This window comes from Callorhinus ursinus, unplaced genomic scaffold (assembly GCF_003265705.2).
Source record: "Callorhinus ursinus isolate GAN/ISIS: 27379988/994484 unplaced genomic scaffold, GSC_fseal_2.0 scaffold23, whole genome shotgun sequence".
Classification (NCBI taxonomy): Eukaryota; Metazoa; Chordata; class Mammalia; order Carnivora; family Otariidae; genus Callorhinus; species Callorhinus ursinus.
Genome location: NW_027397085.1, coordinates 24829495 through 24838249, shown reverse-complemented (window position 1 = coordinate 24838249; position 8755 = coordinate 24829495). Strand labels below are relative to the sequence as shown.

The following is an 8755-nucleotide window of genomic DNA, read 5'->3' as shown; positions in this document are numbered from 1 at the left end:
CTTCTTTCCCTGTCCAGTCTCCATGTAATTTTCTGCCTCTTTGATCAATACTTGCTGAACAGATATGTAGGGAATCTTTATTTAAATTTATGCAAATCACCAGTCCTTCTGTGGAGCCCATTATGACTCCCGGCCATGCTATGGAGCCCTCTGTGTGTGCCCCCCAGCTGCCAGCAGTGGCGCCACATGCACGGAAGGGATTCCTCCCATGAACTCATTCCTTTGCGGGGAGGCCAACCAATGAAGAGTTCAAGAGTTAGAACAGCCTCAAAGAATTAGGTTTATGATTGTCAAGTTCCCACTGACAGAAACTGGTTGGGGGGGTTACAGGAAGGAGGGGAAAGGGTGGAGAAGCCACATGTCTTTGAGAACCCAGCAAATGTCTTAATAAATAGATAAGCATCTTGTTCACTTAGCATTTTCGATGTTAGAAAGCAAATAGGACCAAAGCAGGGTCTAAGAACTGCATGTTCTTCCCTCCTAAGAGAAGAGAGATTGCACAAACTGATGTGTGTTCAGCATTCATGACCAGTGCAGGAGAGCATTAAGATTGGGTTGGGCATTGGCTCAGAAGAGACTATAAATGATTCAGCCGGTAAACGTCAAAAGAGAATCGATTTCTCCTAAAGTGCCCTCTACAATATTATTTAATTTGTCTTTAAAAGGTTAGATCGATTTTAATAATATCCACTGTCTTGTGAATTCCTATTCATCCTTCAAAACCCTCCCTGACACCAGTATCACTGACCAAGAAAGTGTACCCTAATTTCCCCTAGGGCATCAATTTGCCTTTTTCACGCACAGGTATTGTCACTCTTTTTATATTCAACTGTCAGGTGTTCATTTGCAGGTCTGTCTCTCCTGCTGGACAGGAGCTCCCTGAGTCCAGACAGTGGCCTCATTTATTTCTGGGTCCTTGTTTTAACCTATGGTGTAGCACTGTAAATGCCATATACCTACTCGATAAAGGAATACACTTATCCTAGTATAGTATTTATTCTGCAACTACTGGTGGCCATGCATAAACATCCTGGTTTTCTTTCTGGCTGCAGGTCACAGGCTAGTTACTCTCTTCTAATGAAATTATTTCGTGGATGAGATCACTGAAATTGAGTAATTCTCTCAAGGCTGTAGGACTTGTTAAATGACCCAGCCATTTTTTTAAGTTTATGACAAACTTATTTGGTATGAAACCTGACCCACGCTGACATGAGTCTATTTATAGTTTTTAGTTATCCATTTATTATGAATATTCATATGTTACACTATAAAATATTAGTGCATTTATTGTGTATTGCCCCTTTCTATAATAAGAAACATTCAAAATTCTCTATTACATCTTGCCCCAAGGATTTCAGAAAAGGTACCCTGTACTTGTACAGTGTGATTTCATCAAAAGAACCCGTATCATGCAGTAAGTGTTCTTTTGTTGTTAGTGCTTATTACAGCAAAGCAACATCAACAGTCATATTAAATTGGTGTTAGCCACTTGGCTTGTATTGTGTTACTTTGTTTGCACTTAATTGTCAATGTATTGTGGGTATAAATATGTTAGAAGCTATATACATTTTACTGTTAATCTAATTTTATATTTATAATATTCAGGTACTATGGTAATAAAAGTAACTTAACCGAATAAAAAAAATTAAGGAAATCGATGAAAAAAATTGTATAGCTAAAATTAACTTGAAAAAAAAAACCCTTACATGTCCCTAGGGGGACAATATAAGTGATTTTGTGAGTGATTATATACATATATATGTATATATAGCACTAGTCGTATACATAAATACATAGTATGTGCTCTAAGAATCATGGGCATTATACACACTCAGATTAGTCTTCCTCTTCTTTTGACAACCCTACTTATTCAGAGCCACAGAAATAACTGGTTCTTTCACTCACCTTGTCCTTTTTCTCCTTGCGCTGGGACCATGCTAATCTTCTCTGTATCGCTCCCATTTTAGTATATATGCTGCTGAAGGGAGTACAGAGCTTATCCTTTCTCTGATCCCACCCCCGCCTCTTTAGGGGCCACATGCACACAGAAGTTTCAGAGGAATGAATGGAATCAGCCAGCTGACTTGGAATGATGACAGTAGAGCCACAGTCAGAACACTTGCATATTTACTCTCAGCCAGAAAGATGGAAATTTAACAACATTTGTGACATTCAAGATGGTAGTTACATGCAGGGCCCAGACAGATAAAAGAAATAGATGAGGTGGGTGGGCTGTAAGAAAGAAAACTGTGCAGGGTGATGAGGGATGGCAAATCGAAATTCTTCAGTATTAGAGTAAAAACAGGCAGTGGGGGACTATGGTAGAGAAGCAGCCAATCATGGCAATTTGAACTTGAACACCAGCTAATTGTCAGTATAATTGGGGATTGTGGGTCCAATTTGCTGTATCTTTTGGTTTTCTTTTTCAAAGGGGGTGGTGGGGGAGAAAACCAGGGTTCTGTATGCATTCTCCTGACTTTCTATATTGGCAACTAATTCAATGAAAAAATAATAGTGTAGATCAAATAAAATACATCTGTGGGCCAGATTTGGTCTTCAGATCATCACTTTGCATCCTATGACTTAGAATCTGATGGCATCATTAGCATCCTGAACAAACTTGTTACACATGGTCCCCTATTTCTAACCCTGGATAAAAAGAGATGGAAACTTTTCTTGTGGTAAATCATATTATTTTCATCTGAGGTGATAGCTTTGGATGTGGCTCAAGAGTTCACTTCTGGAAAAGAGAAATCTCTTTCTGCCCTTGTTTGTGACTAATAGTATTTGAAATTAAACTGGATTGAAGACACTGAAATACATACTCAAGGTCCAATCTCACGGCCTTAAAGACTCTTCCTTTCAACATGGATCCTAAATTGATATTCATCCTTTTTCCATTCCCTTAATCTAGACTTCTCAGAGTTGATATAAGGTGGTGAGTGTCCAACATTGAATGTTTCATTGGGTCAATAGAACCTGTGAAATCAATCTGTTCAGTTAACAAATGACAAACACTTAATGATGCAATGTTTTCTGAGAGCAAAATTGTTTGGCAACATATTTGCCAAGTTGGTAAAGAAGACAATTTTCACATTTCAACCCTCACTTGTGTTCTACTCATTTCTTCATGCAACAATATGCCTTGAGTGCTTATGATGTACTGGACGCTATTTTAGTTACAGTGGATCTCGTAGAGATAAAACAGACAATGTCCCTAAATTCCCTCAAGTACAAATCAAATATATAAGAATACATTTGATGCCACTCCTAATAAGTATTAGAGGTATTACACAAAACCAAATATACAATTACAGACTACCCTATCCTCAAAGGATAGAGGGAAAAATTGCAGCCATGCTGGAGAAATAAGGGGAAAAATGTTCAGATGAAAAGAAGACAATGAAGAAAGGATAATAGTGAAGATAGTGAAATTGAACCACATACAGAAGCAGGAGCGCACAGGCAAATCTTTGGATCAGTTAGGAAGAGATGCCTGGCTCTTCGTTTATGAATTTCTTCCTCAGCTGGATATTTCATAATTAGAAATTGACAAACAGAAATGGTTACTTTTATGAAGTTAAACTTGGGGTTCATGTAGCTGCACTGGGAGTACATTTCCTAGGCTGAGCTCAAAGAAAACTCCTACTGGAATGAATAAGCTCTAAAGGTGTCCAAGTAATAACCACAGTTTAATTTTGAGAGGCAAGAAGCACTGAAAATGAGACAGCCCCAATAGAAATAAAGATTAAAGATGATGTATGCTTATCAAAATGTCTCCAGCAAAGAAACTCAACAAACCTGGTTTCTAATGTGGTTTGAGTAACTGTTGATCTGCTTTACTTTATCTTTTGTAGCATGCTGTCTCTGAATAAAACCCTTGAAAAAGAGTCAGTAGGTAGGCTGAGATCACCAAAGCAATATTGTCTTACAAGTCAAGTTTCCCCATCAGCCAGTTCTCCCAAGGCAGATTATAGCATTTGTATCAGTATACTTCCATTGAACACTTCTTATGTATTTATGGAGGCAAAGCCTGTAAGTGCCAAAACCAAGGAGCTAGGAAACTTTTTTTTTTTAAGAATTGATAAACATTTCCTCCAGCCTTCCTATACAGACATAGATTTGACCATGGCTTTTCTTGCTCCCCTAAAACTATGTCAGCTAATGGGCAGAAATACAGATTTAAAAACCCCCCAACTTTATCAAATGTAAGAATTTTTATTTTTAGGTTTATATATCTAATCAAATGAACAGAAATTAATTGAAAAAATTATCCAGATAATCTTATAACATTCACAAACCAATTTCAATTTATAAATAATTGAGAATGAAGTGCCTCATTTGAATTGTTGGGATAGTTCAGGTAGTACATCTTCTTTCTTCATTTGATGTGTGTAGACTCACTTTATAGAACCTAGAAAAACAATGTTTGGGATTTAAGAGAAAAGACAACCCCTGAACACTAAAAGATGTATTTCCTAGTGGTCATTCATGCCTTTATTGAAATATTTACTGTACACTTAACATAGATGGGGTGCTCTATTTAACAATTAAGATACAAAGATGAATAAAATGGGGCTGGTCCTCCCCTCATGAAACTCACAAACCACCATGGGGATAGACAATCAACCAGACACCATACATGGGATGTAAGTTGTGAAGGAGAAATTCAGGGTTTGAAGGAAGGGATCCATTCTTGCAGTCAGGGGTAGCTGATGAGATCTAGAGGGTATGTGGGAAGCTGATTTGAAGGAGAGGGGAAGAAGTAAGGGAGTCAGTGAAGCCACCCAGGACACTGTAGCCCAGGTCCCATCTGACGATGGGAGAGACTCAAAGCAAGAATAACAGAAAAACTAGAGAGCCAGGTGCAGGTCAGCCCTCAGAATCACATGTAACAATAAAGCATTGTTGTGTGAAGCCACTACACTTGGGGGCACTCGTTATGCAGCAATAAAGAAACAGAACACAATGGTTTCCATTTTACAAGTGAAGGTGATGGTTGTTGCTAGTGGATCCTGATGTCGTAGGAGCCCTGCAGAGCCTGAAGCAGGGAGCAGAGTGCTGTGCTGCCAAGGCCAAGAAAATGTCCATCCCCATGGGCTCTCCTTCAGTCCCAGAACAGCTGCTTGTCTTTCTGTTGTTTTCTTACTCCCTTGTTCTTCATAATTCTTCCTTCTAGGAAAGTCACTGAACCTCTCTAAACCACATCTTCTTTATCTTTAAAATGGGGACAATGATAATATCTCTAGTAAGAATTAAGTAAGAGGGGATCCAGAGGGGGGCGGGGCAAGATGGCGGAGGAGTAGGAGACCTGGATTTTGTCAGGTCTCAGGAATTCAGCTGAATAGGGATCAAACCATTCTGAACACCTACGAACTCAACAGAAGATCGAAGAAAAGAATAGCAACAACTCTCTGAACAGAGAAGCGACCACTTTCTGGAAGGTAGGACGTGCGGAGAAGTGAATCTGAGGCGATATTTGGGAGGATAGATGGCGGGGGAGGGGGCCTCCGTCGGCCGCTTCTGGCAAGTGCTAGAGCCGCGGAGCACAAAATCAGAACTTCTAGAAGTCGGCTCCGCTGAGGGACTTCGCTCCAGTGGCTAAGCGGCAGGTGGAACCCTGGCGGGACAGTGTGGTCTCAGGACCCTCGGGGTCAGAGAAAGACCGGGGGTGCCTGAGTGCGGCAGAGCTCCCAGGTATCGGAGCGGGGAAGCCGGCTGCAGAGACGGAGCCAAGGCATGGGCTCTCAGCTCGGGGTTGCCATAAACTGTGATCTGCGGCCCAGTCGGGCCACTGCTCCTCCAGCAGGGACCCAACAAGCGGCAGATCCGGGGAGACTCCCCTTCCTCCCCCCGGGAGGAGCGACCACAGGGATCTGCTGGTTTTGGAGACTCCACATGGGGTCGGGTGCCAGAGATAGAAACGCTCGGTCACAGGCCCGGTGAGCACGGAGAGCGGCCGGAGACTGGGGAGACGGGAGTGACTGACTGCTTTTCTCTGGGGGTGCACTGAGGAGCGGGGCCCCGAGTTCTCAGCTCTTCCGGGTGGAGATTGGGAGGCTGCCATTTTCACTCTCGTCCTCCAAAGCTGTACGGCAAGCTTGCAGGGAACAAAGGCTGCCGAGAGCAAACCCGAGCAGATTACTTAGCCCAGTCGGACAAGGGCGGGGCAATTCTGCCTCTGGCAATGACATTTGGGAACCACGGCAACAGGCCCCTCCCCCAGAAGATCAGCACGAACAGCCAGCCAAGACCAAGTTTACCGATCAAGGAGAACGGGAAACTCCATCGCTAGGGGAATACTGCGCATAGAATTCATGGCGTTTTTACCATGATTCTTTAGTCTTTCAAAGTTAATTTTTTTTAACGGTCTTTTTTTTTTTAATTTTTCTTTTTCCCTTTTTCAACCAACATCTTATCAATCCCTTTTTTAAAAAAAATTATTTTTCATTTTTAGAGTCATATTCTATCCCTTCATAGTAGTTACCCTTATTTTTGGCATATATATATATATAAATTGTTCTTTCTTTAAAATTTTGAGATACAGTTTCTTCTAACAGACCAAGATATACCCTAAATATCTAGTGTATGGCTTTGTTCTAGTCTCCTGCCTGATCACATTCTCTCCCCCCCTTTTTTTTCTTTCTTTCTTTTTTTAAATCCTCTTCTTTCTTTTTTCAAACAACTTCTTAACTTATCAATTCCTTTTATAAAATTTTCTATAATTTTGATCTTTATAATCATATTCCATCCCTTCATCATATCAACCCTTATTTTGTACATATATAAGTCTTTCTTTCTTTAAAATTTTGGCAGACACTTTCTTCGAACAGACCAAAATACACCCAAAATCTAGTGTGTGGCACTGATCTCTGCACCAGCCTGATCATATTTGATCATATTCTGCTTTTTTTCTTTTGTTCTATTTTTGTTTTTATCTTTTTCTTTTTTTTCTTTCTTTTTTCTTTCTTTCCCTTTTCCCCTGGTTTCAAGTCTTTTCTGATTTGTTTAGAGTATATTTTCTGGGGAGGTTGTTACCCTGTTAGCATTTTGTTCTCTCATTCATCTATTCTCCTCTGGACAAAATGACAAGATGGAAAAAAGCACCTCAACAAAAAGAACAAGAGGTAGTACCGTCTGCCAGGGACCTACTCAATATGGACATTAGTATGATGTCGGACCTAGAGTTCAGAATCATGATTTTAAAGATACTAGCTGGGCTTGAAAAAAGCATGAAGTTATTAGAGAAACACTTCCTGGAGAAATAAAAGAACTAAAATCTAACCAAGTCAAAATCAAAGGCTATTAATGAGGTGCAATAAAAAATGGGGGCACTAACTGCTAGGATAAATGAAGCAGAAGAGAGAATCAGCGAGATAGAAGACCAAATGATGGAAAATAAAGAAGCTGAGAAAAAGAGAGATGAACAACTACTGGATCACGAGGGCAGAATTCGAGAGATAAGCAATATGATAAGATGAAACATTAGAATAATTGGGATCCCAGAAGAAGAAGGGGGGGCAGAAGGTATATTGGAGCAAATTATAAGAGAGAACTTCCCTAATGTGGGGAAGGAAATAGGCATCAAAATCCAGGAGGCACAGAGAACCCCTCTCAAAATCAATAAAAATAGGTCAATACCCCAGCATCTAATAGTAAAACTTACGAGTCTCAGAGACAAACAGAAAATCCTGAAAGCAGCTCGGGAGAAGAGATATGTAACCTATAATGGTAGAAACATTAGATTGGCAACAGACCTATCCACAGAGACCTGGCAGGCCAGGAAGGACTGGCATGATATCTTCAGAGCACTAAATGAGAAAAATATGCAGCCAAGAATACTATATCCAGCTAGGCTGTCATTGAAAATAGAAGGAGAGATGGCAAGCTTCCAGGACAAAAATTAAAGGAATTTGCAAACACGAAACCAGCCCTCCAAGAAATATTGAAAGGGGTCCTCTAAGCAAAGAGAGAGCCTAAAAGCAGCATAAACCAGAAAGGGACACAGACAATATATAGCAACAGTCACCTTACAGGCAACACAATGGCACTAAATTCATATCTTTCAATAGTTACCCTGAATGTAAATGGGCTAAATGCCCCAATCAAAAGACACAGGCTATCAGATTGGATTAAAAAACAAGATCCATCGATATGCTGTCTGCAAGAGACTCATTTTAGACCCAAAGACAACCCCAGATTGAAAGTGAGGGGGCAGAAAACCATTTACCACGCTAATGGACACCAAAAGAATGCTGGGGTGGCAATCCTTATATCAGACAAATTAGATTTTAAACCAAAGACTATAATAAAAGAGATGAGGAAGGACACTATATCCTACTTAAAGGGTCTATACAACAAGAAGATCTAACAATTGTAAATATCTATGCCCCTAACATAGGAGCAGCCAGTTATATAAGGTAATTAATAACAAAAGCAAAGAAACACATTGACAACAATAAAATAATAGTGGGGGACTTTAACACCCCCCTGACTGAAATGGACAGATCATCTAAGCAAACGATCAACAAGGAAATAAAGACTTTAAATGACACACTGAACCAAATGGACTTCACAGACCTATTCAGAACATTCCATCCCAAAGCAATGGAAAACACATTCTTCTCTAGTGCCCATGGAACATTCTCCAGAATTGATCACATCCTAGGTCACAAATCAGGTCTCAACCGGTACCAAAAGATTGGGATTATTGCCTGCATATTTTCAGACCAGAATGCTTTGAAACTACAACTCA

The 8755-nt window shown here is 40.2% G+C and overlaps 1 non-coding gene across 1 annotated transcript; it reads right to left on the bottom strand.

Moving 5' to 3' along the window:
- Positions 1-1883: 1883 nt before the first annotated feature.
- Positions 1884-1991, bottom strand: LOC112809011 (U6 spliceosomal RNA). The gene has a single exon (XR_003204488.1). It is a non-coding gene; the product is annotated as a U6 spliceosomal RNA (small nuclear RNA).
- Positions 1992-8755: the final 6764 nt, after the last annotated feature.